Source organism: Euprymna scolopes, chromosome 46 (assembly GCF_053919585.1).
Source record: "Euprymna scolopes isolate OS-2025 chromosome 46, ASM5391958v1, whole genome shotgun sequence".
NCBI classification, from domain to species: Eukaryota; Metazoa; Mollusca; class Cephalopoda; order Sepiida; family Sepiolidae; genus Euprymna; species Euprymna scolopes.
In genome coordinates this window covers 26,634,217-26,652,542 of record NC_136527.1, presented here as the reverse complement: position 1 = coordinate 26,652,542, position 18,326 = coordinate 26,634,217, and the positions used below count along the sequence as shown (strand labels likewise).

The 18,326-nt window shown below is 31.4% G+C and overlaps 1 long non-coding RNA gene across 1 annotated transcript; it reads right to left on the bottom strand.

Moving 5' to 3' along the window:
• Positions 1 to 3,900: 3,900 nt before the first annotated feature.
• LOC145271016 (uncharacterized) lies at positions 3,901 to 12,068 on the bottom strand. Its single transcript, XR_013865654.1, has 3 exons — positions 11,906 to 12,068; positions 8,957 to 9,371; positions 3,901 to 5,420 (listed from the first exon to the last, which is right to left on the bottom strand). It is a non-coding gene; the product is annotated as an uncharacterized LOC145271016 (long non-coding RNA).
• Positions 12,069 to 18,326: the final 6,258 nt, after the last annotated feature.

Below are 18,326 nucleotides of genomic sequence, written 5' to 3'. Positions count from 1 at the left end.
TTTTGTTGTGGTCCCATTCCTCTACGAACTGAATGGATATGTGTACATTCGTTTTTTCCTCGTGTCTATTTTAGTGAAATTACAAAACTAATGAAAATCTTCTTGAAATTTCATATGACTACATCAGATAAAAAGACTATTTTCAACCTTGAAATGAATTTTTTTTTAAATTCTAAGGAACACCATGAATTCTGATAGCCCCTAGAATTGCTTTCGATTGAAACAATATTCTTCACTAATACACAAGAGGTCAAGTTGAAAATGAACATTTCTTACAAATTAAAACAATAAGAATGAACTAAAATAAAATATTTATTTCTATATAAGATTTTATTAAGTTTATATTTTTATATGTATGCATATGTATATATTTTTATATGTATGCATATGTATATATTTTTTATATGTATGCATATGTATATATTTTTATATGTATGCATATGTATATATTTTATATGTATGCATATGTATATATTTTTATATGTATGCATATATATATTTTTTTATATGTATGCATATATATATTTTTATATGTATGCATATGTATATATTTTTATATGTATGCATATGTATATATTTTTATATGTATGCATATGTATATATTTTTTATATGTATGCATATGTATATATTTTTTATATGTATGCATATGTATATATTTTCATGTTTGTTTTCATTTTACAAAATATTGAAACAACAGGTAAAACTTTTTCAAACATTTATTGTGCCATCCGAAAACTTTTATTTTATCTTTTATTGTCTTAGCAAGTTTTTGAATAGAATTAATTAATTTTGTAAAATGGCCCTTGTCATCTTGCTTTAGATAATATCATATGGTCTTTACTTCCAGGTGTTGCCTTATTCTCTTAGAGAGTGAATGTCTTTGCATGTTACCGTTTTAGTTACTTCCAGGTTGAAGGGAGTGCCGACAGTACAAACCTGGTTATGACAACATAATTGTGTGAAATTGGCAATTCATATATGCATAGACCGAAATATAAATTGAATAAGATTATAAAAATAATAATTAGAAAATCAAAACAAGTAATTGTATTAAGAGAAGAAACATTTCTAAATAAAAAATTAACTAGGATTAAGGATAGGAATTCATCTGTAGCAGTTATATTTTAATGGAATTTGTCTTTCCATTTCGATTAAATGTTTTTATTCTAAAAGATTTCAAAAGACATTTCCAAGTCTTATGAGTGGCTAGAAAATATGAGACTTCAGTTGTTGGTACATATTGCTCGACCAGTTGAGCCAGTGAAACTACTATTGACAGTGAGAGAAACTTGATTGAAGCCTTCATCTAATCCTCTTTCACACGACGTGCTAATGAGACACGTGAGTTAGAAAGTTAAAGAGTCAGCGCCCAAGTGGAAGAACACGCTAGCCTGGAAAACATGCCTGGGAAACGCCGTCCGCATTCCATGGTAGAAGTTTCTCAGAGTTTTAACAAAATATCAGCAAAATAAGCGATTGGTGAAGGTTAAAGTCAATTATATGTTTCGTTTAATTAATCCATGATTTCGAATCACAAATTATATTACTTATTCCTGAAGTATGAAATTAAAAAAGCTGTTTGCAGCTGGATTAATTTCACATTTTTCAGAGCTTAATTTTAGAAAACCTGATTCTGAATATGAACTGACCTTGTTAAACTCATTCCGTAGAATACATATAAACAAATCTTTTGTGGTAGTATTTCAGTGTAGTGTTTGTTCTGTCCTTTTTGAAAGCTAGAAGATTTTAACTATATATTAGTTATAAACGAGTAATCACATTCCACTACAAACTTATTACCAATGAGTTTGTTATGGAGATTAAATTATATTTAGTGTATGGACGGGCGTGTATATTTGAGGATTGAAGAAGAAACTTATCATACTAGCTACGTATACTTTGTAGTGGTGATTAAATCCTATCGTTTTTTCCAAAACAAGTTAGTTCTATCAAGAACGTGTTAACTCATAATATTCATAACCTTCAACAATTGTTTTAAACTAGAAAAATTATACTCTAATTGTTATATATTCGAATCGTACCTCCATAACAATTTTGTTAATTCATATACATTTTAGCATGGGTTAGAGTCGTACATTTCAGAATAACCTGTCAACAAACGAAATATGCAATGCTGGTGGTGGTGTGATTTAAAGTTTCGTTCCCTAGATAAACACATAAGAAATGCAATTGTCACATGATATGGTAAAGAAATATCTTACGTGTTTTGGGATAAAAGAAAGTTTCCAGGTAGTCTGAATCGGGAAGCTAGACAGGTAAGATGTCCGGCCGTCTTCATCGCTCAATTTCCATTCTAAAGAATAACTCAGAAAAACTGATCAAGAAGTAATTTCCTTTTAAATAAAACCTTTTAAATCAGCAGATCTTAATTTGTTTTTGTTTGTTAAATTAATCTAGTTCATTAATTAATTTATATGAGCGCCAGGAATAATTAAATCAGGGGATTATGACGGCAAGTCAGGCACAATAAGCAAATCGACTATAAAACAAAAATCTTGATCGCTTGAAGGCGAAAACGCAAGTGAGAAAAATTATATGTTTATGAAAAGACTGTTTACGAACTTTTGTTGAACATTAATATGTTACTTAAAGTTTAATTAACCAAGCCTATATAACTAGTACATTGGGCAAGACAATCAGATTTTTGCAAATTTCTCAAGCTCGTAATACCCAAGAACTTGTACCAAACAACATGCACTCACATACATGTATTATTTACATGTGCATATTATTCACACTATGAACATATTGAATTATACATATCTAAGCTTTGCGATTACTTTGGTTTCTGTATCAAACATGTCTTTTAATAAAGAGCACTCTCGATAAAACAAGTCTTTGACTTGTAGGCGAACACGCAAGTGAGAAAAACATGCATTTATTAAAAATTAAATTTACTTACACAATAATAAAGAATTCTTACTGATTGAAACTAAGTATTATATTGTTATAAAATTGTTGATTTAAACATGTTTTGTTATAAAATTGTAAATATAAACATGTTTTCTTATTCACACTATGAACATATTGACTCACACATCTAAAAAGCTTTGTGATTACTTTGATTTTTGTAGAAAACACGACTTTTAATAAAGAACTTTAACGATTGAAAATAATTATTATATCCTTATAAATTGTAAATATAAACATGTTTTCGCTTTCGTAAATTTTTTATTTAAAAAATCTATTTATGTTTTAATTATCACTGGTTAACTGATAACCGCAATATTCATTTACTTCATTTATTTGCTTTATAATAAATATGCACTTCATAATGTGTTCATCCTCAACTAATCCAGCAATGGTCCATTGAAAAAAGAAACACAATTTTTTAATTACGTTTTCACATAAAAATAAATTAAAAAATGCCAAATAAAACGTTTTTAATCGAATGTGTAATTAATGAAAATGTCTCAATTTTTTATACAACCAGTTTAATACTTCATTTATTTTCGTTATAATAAATAAGCACTTCAAAATGTGTTCATCCTCAACTAATCCAGCAATGGTCCATGGAAAAAAGAAACACAATTTTTTAATGCTAAATTACGTTTTTTTAAACAACCAGTTTAATAGTTAATTTATTTTCTTTATAATAAATAAGTACTTCACAATGTGTTCATCTTCAATTAACCAAACACGACTTTTGTAGATATAAACATGTTTGTTGCAAAATTTGGTTTTCCTCAATTTTTCATTTTAAAAAATGTGTATATTTTAATTAGCACTTGCTAACTTAATTTATTTTCTTTTATAATAAATAAGTATAATATTGTTCCCAGGTCTTAATGCAGAATTCAATATTCAACATTTTACAGATGATGTGGATATATTTACACAATCCATTGTATTTCATTGTATAGTAGCCATCCTCTAGCAAATGTCAAGTGGCCTAAACTAACTTCTCTGTTGTACAAACTACAATTGTCATGCTGAGATCCTTCATCTTATTATGGAAGATCATCAGATATTGTTTCCCATATGTGTTAGCATATGATGCAATAAATCTGACCTCTGTCAAAAGGAACCAGGTACTTCAAAACAATGTGGTTTGTCTCTTTTCTTTTGATTTTCCTCGGGTTTTAAGTGGTATTATTTGTATTTCTTTTGCACTTGGTTCATGGGGTATATTCGCTAGATAGTTTTTGAAATTCTTTTTCATTAGCATGGTTGCTTCTATAATGACTGGTGGGATTGATACCTTCTTAAGATTCCAGTTTCTTTTCATGTCGTACATAAGTCCTTGGTATTTTAGTATTTTCTCCCTCTCTGCTCTGTTAGAGCAACATCAACAAGGATGCTTATTTCAACTAGGGTTGCCACATTCTCCTTCTAGTCCCATATCACTATGTAAGGCTTCCGTATGTGTTTTCATATGACTTAACAAATTTGACTTCTGTGCAAAAGAAGAATTACAAATTTTACATGAATGTGGCTTGCCTCCTGTATGTGTTTTCATATGACTCAACAAAGTTGACCTCTGTGCAAAAGAGGAGCCACATACTTCACAAAAATGTGGTTTCTCACCCGTATGTGTTCTCATATGAGTCAATAAATTTGTCTTCCATGCAAAAGAACAACCACATACGTCACAAGTGTATGGTTTCTCTCCAGTATGTATTTTTACATGACTCAACAAACTTGACTTCCATGCATAGGAAGAACCACATACTTCACAAGAATGTGGTTTCTCTCCTGTATGTGTTTTCATATGACTCAACAAATTTGACTTCCATGCAAAGGAAGAACCACATACTTCACAATAATGTGGTTTCTCTCCCGTATGTGTTTTCATATGACTCAACAAAGTTGACTTCTCTGAAAAAAAAGAACCACATATTTCACATGAATGTGGTTTGTCTCCCGTATGTGTTTTCATATGACGAAACAAATGTAACTTCTGTGCAAATGAATAACTACATATTTCACAAGAATGTTGTTTGTCTCCTGTATGTTTTTTCATATGATTAAACAAATTTGATTTCCGTGCATATGAAGAACCGCATACTTCACAAAGATATGGTTTCTCTCCTGTATGTGTTTTCGTATGATACAACAAAGTTGCCTTCAGTGCAAAAGAAGAACCACATATTTCACAAGAATGTGGTTTCTCTCCTGTATGTGTTTTCATATGATTCAACAAAGTTATCTTCTGTGCAAAAGCTGAACCACATACTTCACAAGAATGTGGTTTCTCTCCCGTATGCTTTTTCATATGAGAAAACAAATGTGACTTCCATGCAAATGAATAACCACATACTTCACAAGAATGAGGTTTGTCTCCCATGTTTGCTTGCATATAATTCCACAAAAAATATATGCAATGGATAGTGCGATAAATTCCAATGACGAAATTTCCTTCTGATGCTTTAATGAAGTTGTTTTCATTGCACAAATTCTGGAAATATAAAATAAATATGCAAATTTCGTGAAATTTAATTTTTTATGTTAATTTTCATGAATATAAATTTATTATTAATCCAATTAAAAACAAAATATGTATAGTTTTAATCAATACTGGTTTGTTAATTTGTTTCTATTTTCAAATATTTAACTTTTTTTACATTCTTTATTTTTAGAGATGAACATTGATTAATCGTTTTATTTTGATTCTTCAGAACACTGTTTTCATCTTGGGTGTTATTTTAACAATGTTTCTATATTACCTCCGATCTTATTCAGGTATATTTTGTCGAACTTAAACGCACAAATCTATACAAAATTTTGATGTTTATTTCTTTCTTTAACCAGCATATCGACCTTTTTGGGGTCAATTAATGCTGTATATATTATTTTAAATGTTTTAATACTTCTGAAGTCTATCAACATTCTTTGGGTCATTTAATACGGTTTTAAATTTTTTTCAAAGTCGATTTTCGCTGGGTATATTCGGGTAATATTTTGGAATAGTGTGTTATTTTATGACAGTTATATTTTATTGTAAAGGTTTGCTCTTTTTAGGAAATAAAGAAAAGTTTTATGGCTTTCTTTTTCGAAAAGTTCTTTTAAGTTTGTTGCCTTGTAGTAGAGTTCTTGATCGTCACCGTTCTTTTCCATCTATAATTTATACTCCATTCCATAAAGACAAAAATGTAAGGAAAAATATTATGTTGATGTAAATAAAAAATAATAAAAAAAAATTAATATGCACCTATCATACTAAAACGGTAAGTGACACTGATTTTAAATGTTTGTTTTATTGATTTTAAAAAGAATATATATACTTATATTTTTTTTAAAAAGAATATATATATTTTATAAAAAGAATATATATATATATATATATATATATATATATATATATATATATATATTATACTGATTCTGATTGTTGGACAGTTTTGTCATTATATTTGTTTTGTATTGCAATAATTGTTTTGTTGAATTGTGACAAAAACAAGGGTGAATTGATGAGACGCTAGAGAGTGTTGAGACGGAGAGGGAATAGAAAAATATATGTGAATAGTTTTTTGAAAATAGAGAGGGGAGGGATGTCGTGTGTTGAATATGCACACACACAAAGCAACACATGACAGGTCATAACAAACGTATAGAACGATGGGGTCTGGTTGTCAGTATTGATATTGTCAGTGGTAGAAAGGTTAACTATATGACGCGTGCAGCTATTGAAGACGAACTCACTTGCAAAAAGCAGGTCACATATATAGCCCAGAGAAAAAGGCAAAAATTAAAGAAGTTTACACTCCGCGAGCAATCAACATTGCACATATGTTGTTCAATCCATACTAGCTAAGAATATCAATAACAAAATATCTCATAGAATATTGGCCCATTTTAACAGTTATCATATCACTCTACAACTGACTACAATAATCCACAGTGTGTGTCAATTTTTTATTGCATATCCTTAATCGTCTTTTCTCTCTCTTGTTCTTCACATATAGACAAAGCCGTTTTACATATGCAGGTAAAGAAGAGAAGGAATTTTTGTTAGTTTCATATGATTGTAGGGGATTTTTCAGTTGAAATCTTTCATATATGTCAGTTATTGATAAGCTTTTTTTCATGCTATTCTGAGGAATGATGTCCTTTTAGCGACCAATGAAAATAAGGTGCCCTATATCCAAATAGAACTAATAAGCATGTCTCATCTTTGTGACAATCACTAGGAGTTTATCTTCATTGACCTCAAGATGAGGCCGAGGATGAAAATTTACTTGCTTACATCCTCCCAGATGATTATCATAGGTAACATTTGAAACGTATCCAAATTTCATAACAAACACATTTGAAACGTATTCAAATTTCATAACAAACACATGGCTAGGGATCTAAAAGATAGATATAAAGGTTCTTTTACTCATAGCCGAAAGAAAAATAAAAGTTCATACAAACAAGAGGGGGATAACAGTTCCTTACTTTATTTCCATGGACACAAGCCTTCTTCAGTCATAACCAGAAGAAAAATAAAAGTCCATAATAATAGCAAAGAGAGAGTAACAGAAGTAGTAATAAATAACAAGAAGAATTAACAATGAAACATACAATCCAACATAAAGAAAAATTAATAATTAATCACAATTATTGAAAAACTAAAATAATCTCATTTTTTAAAACAACTGTCAAAATATCTGGATTAAAGAAATTGCCAGAAGGGTCTTACCAGCTGAAATAAATTATGAAAGAAATTCGAGATATAATACTCAGATTTTCTTTAAATGCTGCATATATAATTCAGCTATCCAAAAACACATGTTCTTGTAATATAATGTGCTTTGTGCTACTGTGAGAAAATCAGCAGCAAATGTAGGATAGCTGACTAGTGAAAATATAAGCAGCTGCCATCTTAGCACATATGCAAATGAAGCAAGTGCGCACATGCTGATGTCACGGGAAGGAGAAGAGAAAAAAGGAAAGCACACGATGAGAAAAAATGTGCTACATGGTCGAAAAAGTAGTAACACACTGAGGAAAATGACACATGCAAAAAGGGCATTTCTGTGTACGATCACAATCCAGTAAGTAAATATTCATCAAATGTTATTTTTACAATGTTTGCATAATAAATAACACTAAAGATGAGAACAGTAGTCTTAATAATCTAAATAACACAAAGAATCATTCCTCATCTAAAAACTTCAGAAACGTAATATTGTAATTTGTTTAAGAATCATGATGATTTTTTAAGGTTTGTTGCTTCGTTTAATGTCTATGATCTCCCCCCCCCCTGCAATCCTTTACAATGACAACTTTAAAAAAATTTTTTTTAAGTGCTAAAAAAGAATATGTATTTAGAAAAATGATGCAGAGAAATAGTTTTCATGATATTAAAAATTTACTTTTTCAAAGAGTGAAGCATCACATTTAAATATGAATTAAACGTAAATGAGCACCCACTTTATGGCCACCTAGGGAAGGGGTAAATTTTTGCCATTGTTTTTGGGCGAAAAATATTTTTCATTTTGTTTTCTGATTTCCTCTTTTAATAAAGACACAAGGATATTTAAAAAAAATAAAGTATAATCTATATAAAAACACGTGTAATTCATTATGTTATCAGTAGTGACCATTTTTGTATATGCAAATGCGCACATATGCAACAAACAAGTAGTTTTCCAAATATTAATCAATGTAATTCCTTATTTTATCGGTGGTGGCCAATTCTGTATCTGCAAGTGCATACTTAATTGGCCACCACTGATAACAAACAATTACATGTTTTTAATATCCAGACACTTACTTGTTTGCAGCAAATTTAAATGCGATATTCGTTTTCAGCATACCCGAAAACCCATAGAAGTTGTGATATTAAAGATGATTGTTAAGGTGAAAAATAAATAAAAATTAAACAAAACGGCTTTCAGGCAGGCAAAACAAACAAATAAAAAAAATTATCACCATGTGGCCAGAAAGTGGGTTCTTATTTTACATTACATTTATATAGAAAATGTGAGAAAAAAAAGTTAAACTCACCTGACTTGAGGAGGTTGATGATCGGACTAAAAACCGGTGACGTTTGACTCGTGCTTATATCTACTGCTGCTGCTTCTGATGGAAGCGTTTGCATATGAATGACTGTTACTAACTATTTAAAGGATTGAGGCAGGATCTGCTTAGATGACGGAAACTTTCAGTGGACGTTATTCATTACCGATAATAAGAGTACAGATGCACCGGTTGGTCTCCTAGCTTCGTGTTTCTTGACTCCTGATCAGAGCTGGGGATCGCGATCTTGCATACTTTCTATTGGTGTTGGAGAATTTTCGACAAAAACTGATTCCCACTTTTTGAAAAAGTAATTTCTTCATATCATGAAAAATAATTTTCTGCGTCACTTTGGAAGTATATATTCGATTTTAGCACATCCGAAAAACTATAAAATAATCTGCTGAAAAAAATGAAAAAACAAGATAAAACTTTTTATTTTAAACTTGTGAAACAGTTAAAAAGATATAAAATTTACAAAATTAGTTTTTTTTTGTAAACGACGAAAAGTTGTTTTTTATGTTTAAATCAATATTAAAAACAAACAATCGACATCAAAACGTTTTCAACGATAAATCTACATTTTCATTAGGATTATTCATTTAGTAAAAGTAGTTATCTCCCTTACATTTTTAACGTATTCTGCAAATCTGCAAAAATCGATACTAATTTCATGTTTTACGTTTTTCAAAAAAAATTCATGTTTTACGTTTTGGATTATAATCTGCTTTCGAGTAACTTTATCTGCTTTTATAAAGGGAAGGATTTTTCAAATGTAATTGACTTTACAAGCTCAGGTTAACATTCAAGATGGCGAACGGAAGAGCATGTTCGCAGAAAATAAAATTAAAGAGGAAAATTTAAAAAAATTATTTCAAAATAGAGCTGATCTATTTGGTGAATATCACGGATAAAATCTGTATTACTTTATTAAATATTTTAATATTTACATGAGAGATAACAGATTACAAGCTTAATTTTTATTACTTCTCTAATTCATTGCATGGTACATGCAATTTAATGGCGGAAACTGATAGGTGAACATAGTTTAGAAAGCCAACTTGTCATATTTTTATGAATTTCCGATTATTTCTTCACTGTGTTTTGAAAGATTAAAGTCTAAAGTTAATCTCTATATTAGAAAAAAATACACACGAAAAAAGTTTATAATTAAAACTGTTTTCATGGCGGTTTCAAAGATAATTAGTAAAGTCTTAAGATATTGAATTTAAAAAAAGATAGTTGTATTAGCCCCTTCCCTCGAAGCGAGATTTTAGTAACAGATCTAGCTTTGCACAATAAAAACAAGATACAACACGTCACAGATAAGTCTTACGGAAGCCCCAAAATGTAAGAAAGTCTATTTTATTTTATATCTAGTTGGGAGGGGAGTGCCCGGCTTTTCCCAGTCATTAAATATGCTAAAATATGATATTTTAAATTTGTTCAGATTTCGTATATATGATTATAGAGTCGTGATATCAAAATTAATAAAAAACGTGTTTGGGTGTCATCAGCTAGAATCGAAACCAAAATCAAAAACTGTAACATTCAAAGCTGGTGACGTTACCACTGTACAAACATAACATGTATATGAACTGATTAAAAATAAACGAAGATGAATTTACAAAATGTATAATATTTTTTTAAATTTTGACCCTATAGAACTCATGAAAGTTGTGCCAATTTGTAAAAAACTGACCGTGGAATCACTAACTTCTACATGTGTGACTCTGTTTACCCATTCATAATCGGGATCTATCAATTTTTAAGACCGACATTGCAGGTGCAGGAATCGCTTGAAGTCGAAAGCAGTAAAGTATCTGCAGGACCGTTAAAGGTAAATTTAACAAGATCACCGATTAATAGAAGGTTTCCACCAAGGCACATCCTCACATACATAAAATAAAAATATAGAAATAACTCCGGACAAACAACTTGAAATCACTGTATTAAGATGAAATAACATTTATTTACGTGTTAGAAATATTAATTCAAATCGTTCAAACGTAATTGTTTTCTTGTCCCGAGTGTTCATTATGCAGGATGAGGATCTCGTGAGAATAGCATGAAGTTTAAGATTACTGTTTTTTATGAACAGAGTGTCACACTGTCACACGTGGCTTGAAATGAATGTGAATATTTTCTTAGAAAAAAAGTCATTACACCATGTAAGCAAAATTTTGTGATAATTTTCATCATTAAAACCACATTAAATATTTTTAATATTATTTTCTTGTGAAAACATTGAATGAATACTGCTTATCTTAATGTTCCTGAAATATAAAAAATATTTTTAATTTTTAACATCTACAATGTTTTATTTTTATATAAAAAAGCAAATAGAAATTCATGCGTTATTTCTTATTTAAAAAATAATAATTTGTGATTTTAGTCATCATATCGGAGTCACTGGACACATGTATCCATAAAAATAAAACTGAGTCTTCAAAGAAAAAGAAATAATAAAATCCATTCAATAATTGATATTTTAAAGTTTATTATCAATTTTCATATTAATTACATAAAATGACAAACAAAAAAAAAATAAATAATAATAAAATAATCCACGATAAAATATTTAGTTTCAAATACAAATAACGACCAATTAAACGCCATTTTATTTACTGGATATTTTTCCGGAAGATAATAACTCCCCTAATAAGTTCGATTTTTTAATACTTTTAATCCTTTTAATTAACACACGCATATTGAGTAAATATTGGTAAAATAAACTGAAAGAAACAAAATTTAAAAAACAAAAAACACAAAAAAAAACGAGAAATTATAAAGGCTGAATGCATAAGGAAATGAACAACACAGCTATGGGTAAAGAAAATAAACAAAGTTCGCAATTAAGATGAAATAATAGTAAAAAAAAATAACAATAAAAGTATTTAAAGTGTCTTTAAGAAGGAAATATATAATGTTTCTTACCGGAAGTTGCTCAAAACGACGAAGGACAACAGAAGATTAAAGACAGCGACATATGGGACTAGAACAATTAGGGAATAACACACCGATCAACCTGCCGGTGTCGTGTCAGAGGAAACTCTAAAGAAAAATGTCCCGCCAAGGGAGATAACTGTTAAATGGACATAATGCATGGAAAATAGACAACTATTTTAGAAAGAAAACAACTTTTATAATTATTGTAATTTGTTTATATTTTTTAAAATATGTTTTTTAATTGAAAAGACGGTTTAAAAGTTAAACACGGAACTTAACACTACTGTTTTGTCAAGTAAACTACTTTTAATTTATTTGATTTCGAAATTTATTTTCACTTAAAAATATCCGTGTATTTATGTTTATATATTAGTAGGCACCGCTAAAAATGGCCGAAAAATGAAGTTGTTGTTGTTTTTTAAAACGAAATTACATTTATTAAAAACCATGATTTCTGAGTAACTTTTTTTTTCCAGAAAGATAAAACTCTGAATTTTATCATATACAAAGCTGAATAATGTAAAACTTTTTATACTATTTTTAATTAAATTTTAAATGTTAAAATTTCCCCAAAAGTTAACAATTGACATTTTTTTGTCTTGCACAAAAAGCATGTATAAATATAAAAAAAAAAAGAAGAAGGTTTTTGAAAGAATTAAGTTGTTTATTTTTAGTCTAACTAAGATTTAGGGTGATTTTCTATGAATATATGCAAAAATATTGTAATATAAGTACCTGGATTTCAAATAATTCCACTTATTCATATAGGCAACCAGTTACTTCGCGTCCATATAGAGTCCAGATCGAGAATATTTACGTTTGTGTTTAATAAAAAGCAAACTATGGAAGACCAAACAGGCCAAATAAAACTTATTTTTCAGTGACGAAAATTTCAATGTATTATTAACGCTGAGGCTGGCCAGTACCAGATGGGTGACCATTTTGATGAGTTTGGTTTTTAATGTGTATGTGTGGGGGTAGGCTCCCAAAAATGGGGGGGGGGGGGGTAAAGCAGAATAAAAATTAAAATTGACCCATTCTAGAAAGATTTCTCCTTCATTGAACGAGGAAGAACTGTAGGGTTTCTTGACTACATAAGCAACCCCGAGGCTGGCCAGTACCAGATGGGTGACCATTTTGATGAGTTTGGTTTTTAATGTGTATGTGTGTTTGGGGTCAGACTCCCCCAAATGGGGGGGGGTGGAATTCAAAGCAGAATAAAAATTAAACTAAACTACATAAGCAACCCTGAGGCTAGCCAGTACCAGATGGGTGACCATTTTGATGAGTTTGCTTTTTAATGTGTACGCGTGTGGGGGGCTCAGGCTCCCCAAAATGGGGGGGGGGATTTAAAACAGAATAAAAACTAAACTACATAAGCAACCCTGAGGCTGGCCAGTACCAGATGGGTGACCATTTTGATGAGTATGGTTTTTAATGTATACGTGTGGGGGTTAGGCTCCTAAAAATGTGGGAGGGGGGTAAAGCAGAATAAAAATTAAAATTGACCCAGTCTAGAAAGATTTCTCCTTCATTGAACGAGGAAGAACTGTAGGGTTTTTTGACTACATAAGCAACCCCGAGGCTGGCCAGTACCAGATGGGTGACCATTTTGATGAGTTTGGTTTTTATGTGTATGTGTGTTTGGGGTCAGGCTCCCCCAAATGGGGGGGGGGAATTCAAAGCAGAATAAAAATTAAACTAAACTACATAAGCAACCCTGAGGCTGGCCAGTACCAGATGGGTGACCATTTTGATGAGTTTGCTTCTTAATGTGTACGCGTGTGGGGGGCTCAGGCTCCCCAAAATGGGGGGGGCTTCTTTCTGACAGGTTTTTCAAGAGATTCACGCATAATTCACAATTTTAAGTGTGATATTCAGTCATAACACACCCGAAAACCAATTTAAATCAACTTTAGAAAAACAAGTGCTCACTGCTCCGTTGGACAACATCGGCAATTTGACAATAATTTATTCTAAGCTTCCTTTTGTGTAATTTTGACACTGCAAGTGTACGGGTCATACAAAATAATAACTTTATTTAGAATGCCATTCTTAACATGGGGGGTGTTCAACTATTCTGCGCTTTCACCTAAGGTTTAACCATTCTTTTACAGTGCATATTTTTCGCAGTATAAAAAAAGTACTGTTTCTAGTTTAAAATTAATTTTTCACTATAAAGTTTCGTTTATAGCAGACGGACGAACAAATATCCGCTATAGTTTCGGTAAAATAAAAATAAACACGTGTAATAATAAAAATAAATTTTTATTTACCATCCATAATTTTGTCTCGCAATGAAAAGAGAAACGTCTCGTTTCTATGTGAGTGTTGACCAACATAAATTGTACTGATTCACGCTTGCACCGGTTTTGGCAGTCATGGAGATTCAACAAAATTATTTCAGCGCGTATGGTCCACCGTAGTTGAAAGGCGGCAAATGTTATCAAATGGGATCGAAAAACTGATGATATTTTTTAACACAAAGGGCACAATATCTATCGATTTTTTTTTTTTGTATCGATTCTTCAAATTCCCTGTTTAATAATGGTCATGCATTATTCGGCTCGCTAAAAATAATTTATTAATTTATTTATCAAATATTTTAAACTGGCTTTTTTCGTATAAATATTTAAAAAGATTTTTTTTTTTTGCTTAGCTTAAATTAATTATTTTACTTAACATATTCACCGAATTTCACACTCCAAAAGTCAAAAGCGGAATAATTAAACACAATCAAAGTTCTGATATTCAGACGCCAAAATAAGGTATGTAAACAAGTGTTTTTTTTTTTTTGTTTTTTTTTTAATCTATAATCCTGTCCCTTACAACAACGGAATATGTTTTGTTTAGTTTCAGATGATTATTTTAAGCATATTTGTTCCCACTTCAAAACAGGGGGGGTGTAAGCAAAAAAAAAATATATATATATAAATATCGTTTATGAAAAATAAGTACACTGTTATAAAGTTCATTCTTCTCTTAATAATCGCTGAAAATTTCGTATTGATTGGATAATTACCTGATTTTTGGTAGATTTTAAAAAAGACGGTCCGTCAAAAAGTACTTACCTGCCCCCCCCCTCAGTTTTGGCGGTGCCTATATATTAGGTACGAGCAAAATGGGCGGATAAAGATAGAGGGACCTAGTTTTGCTTTCATACATTCATGTGCTCTGTCTCTGTTTTAGCGTCATTGTCTTTGTTGGAACACTTGGATTCGAAATGTTCCTTCTCATTGCATGCATATGGCACAATTTGCCATGGGTTGGGCATCTGTTGCGCTTTGGCACGTGTGCGTAGCCGCAGAATAGGCATTCTCTTTTGGAGCCGGGTTCCCTCATTTGACTGGTTTCATATACCCTCACCTGGGTTGTATCTTCAGTCAATCAACAAGCAAAAATCACTGCTCACACAAATTCTTTCAACTGACTTTGCTGTTTCTCAAACTTCAAATGATTTCTCCATCCTTTCCCACCCACAAGTGACCTGTTTTTATGAGGCACGCGCACGTGGTCCCGCGAGACTTCGTTCACTACAAAACGTCACGGCCACCATGATGGACTCTTTCTTTCTTTCTCGATGCGTGCGATTCACAGGACAGACAGACACGAGGACGTTTGTATGGTAAACCATTTTCCCCACACCTACTCCACAAACCAATGACATGAACTATCAAAAAAACAAAACAAAACACACACACACACACACACACACACAAATATACACAATGAACTAAACAGGGAGGTAATTGTTGTAGTAATGCACTAAACCAATTACCTCCCTTTGTATAGACCCGGATGTAACCTTACCGGCCTAGCTTTCATGCTCAATAAACGTCAATTTAATAGCTCCTCTGTCGACTCTATTTCCTATAAATAGCACCCCAATAATTAACACTTCAAGTAGTAATTTTAAATGTGAGGATGGAACCTTTACTTAAATAGAAGACCCCCCCCAAAGACTAATATAAATAAAAAATAAAGGAAAACAAAAACAAATTTAATTTCGATAAAAAAATATAAAATAAAATAAAGCTGTGTTTTCATTTCGATAATAAAAAAAAAAACTGTGACAAATGGGGGGGGGGCGAAACGTTTCGATTCATATTTACATTTCCGGTGTTCGATGTTTTGCTGTCTTAATTGGAATTGAGCTGAATTACACCCATGGTAAGTAACCAGTCAAGATTATCGATTAACTTTAAGCTTTAAAACACGATGAAAAAAATAATCGATTAAAAAATATAATAAGCTTTCAAAACTATGTTCATCAATCAGTTTCCCCCATTAAATTGCACGTGCAACGAATTAGAAAATTAACACGATAAAAAAAAAATAGGAAATCTATAAAAAAAATTTGATAAACTATTGTTCACCAATATCTTCATTGTTAATGTGTTTGGTAAACTGCACAAGCATTAACTTTAGGCTTAAATGTTTCAAACAAAATAAAAAAATTTAAATAGCAGGAATCTAAAATACATAAATAAATTTTAAATAATACGACAAGGCGGCTTTAAAAACTATCAGTTTCCACCATTAAATTGCACGTGCAACGAATTAGAGAATTAATAAAGATGAAACTTGTAATCTGTTCTCTCTCATGTAAATATTAAAATGTTGAATAAAATAATATTAATTTTAGATCGGCTCTATTTCGAAATGATTTCTTTTTTATTTTTCCTCTTCAATTTTGTTTTCTGCGAACTTGCTCTTCCGTTCGTCATCTTGAATGTTAAGTTGAGCTTGTAAAGTCAATCGCATTTGAAAAATCGTTTGCTTTATAAAAGCAGATAAAGTTAATCGAAAGCAGATTATAAAACAAAAACGTAAGTATTACTACATGGCGCATGTGTATTTTTTATTTTCACCTTTTTTCATTTTTTCATCGGATTATTATCGAATGTTCACTAATCTATCAGATTTTGTTTTCAATACTGACTTAAGCATAAAAAAAAACTGTCAATACGTAATTCTTTATGTTTATCAGTGGTGGCCAATTTTGTATGCGTTTTCACGTACAGAATTGAAAACATTTTTCTTGATTTTTGTTTTTTAATGTCCCTGTGTCTTTATTGAACAAGACTTCAGAAAAAAAAAACAACAAAAAAATTAAAAATGCCCGCCTTACTTGGTGGCCATAAAGTGGGTGTTCATTTTACATTAAATTTCTAATGAAAAGTTATCCCCCACTTTTTGAAAAAGTAATTTTTTTATGCCATGAAAACTATTTTCTGCGCCACTTTTAAAGTATATATTCGTTTTTAGAACTCCTGAAAACTCTAAAAATTTGTCATTGTAAAGATTTTTTGGAGGATCGGAAAGATTTTAGACGTGGACCAAAACAACTTATTTATTTAAAGTAGAAGATGGTCATACACTTTTTGAAGACATTTATGTTTGATTAAAAAAAAAATTATTTACTTTTTTTTCTTGCAAGTCCAATATTTCGCTAATAAATAGCCTCTTCAGAGTAGGTAGTCCGGTCCATGTTTTTTTTTCTTTTTCTTCATTTTGGTGTTATGATGGAGGCAATGCCTCGGAATAGAAGAAAGGAGAAATGTACGGCTGTTTCAGTGGGTCCATGTGTGTTATGCTCCAGTTTCGAGCGGGAATTTAAAGTAGATGTAATGTGCATCCAGGAGACAAGCGCCCGCGTGTTTGTGTGTTGTGTGGGTGCGTAAGAGAGACGGACAAAAAGGAAAGACTTACCTCGGGGCCGGCTTGGCGTCGCCGACCGAAAATAGAAAAAGAAAGATCAAGATGGCGGCCGCCGTCTTTTGTAAAGGATTATATCTCGCAAAGTCACATGAATTCTTGCAATATGCAAATTTAGCCAGCCTGTAACGGCCATAAAAGCGGGTGATTGAAAGACGTTGGGAGAGCGATGATTGACTTGGTCGGGAATCGTGTTGCTGTTGCTTCTCGTGCCGTGTGGGTGTGAGTATATCTTACTGTTGTTGGGACCGTTCTGAGTAACCGATTGTTGGGTCCGTTCTGAGTAACCATTCGTGTCCGTCTAGGTTCCTTGCTAGTTGGATTCGGTGCAGAACCAGTGTTTACTGGTTATTGAATTACTTTACGTTGCTGCAACGTTACACATCTACAGAGGGCGCAGTACTTTTAAAGGATTTTCCTTATACATCTACAGAGGGCACAGTAATTTTAAAGGACTTTCCTTACACATTTCCTACAAGCTATCTCGACTATTTGCCCTCTAGGACTATGACCGAGTCGAAATTCGACTTAAAGCTCATACCTGAGTTTGACGGGTCCACGTCCATTGTCGACTGGGTTGAAAGGGGCGAGCTGATGTATGCGCCAGGAAGTTGAGGGAATGGTGTCAGAAAGGCATTAATGTCTCAATATTGGATTTGCAAAAAACCTATTTACAGGTGCGAGTTGATGA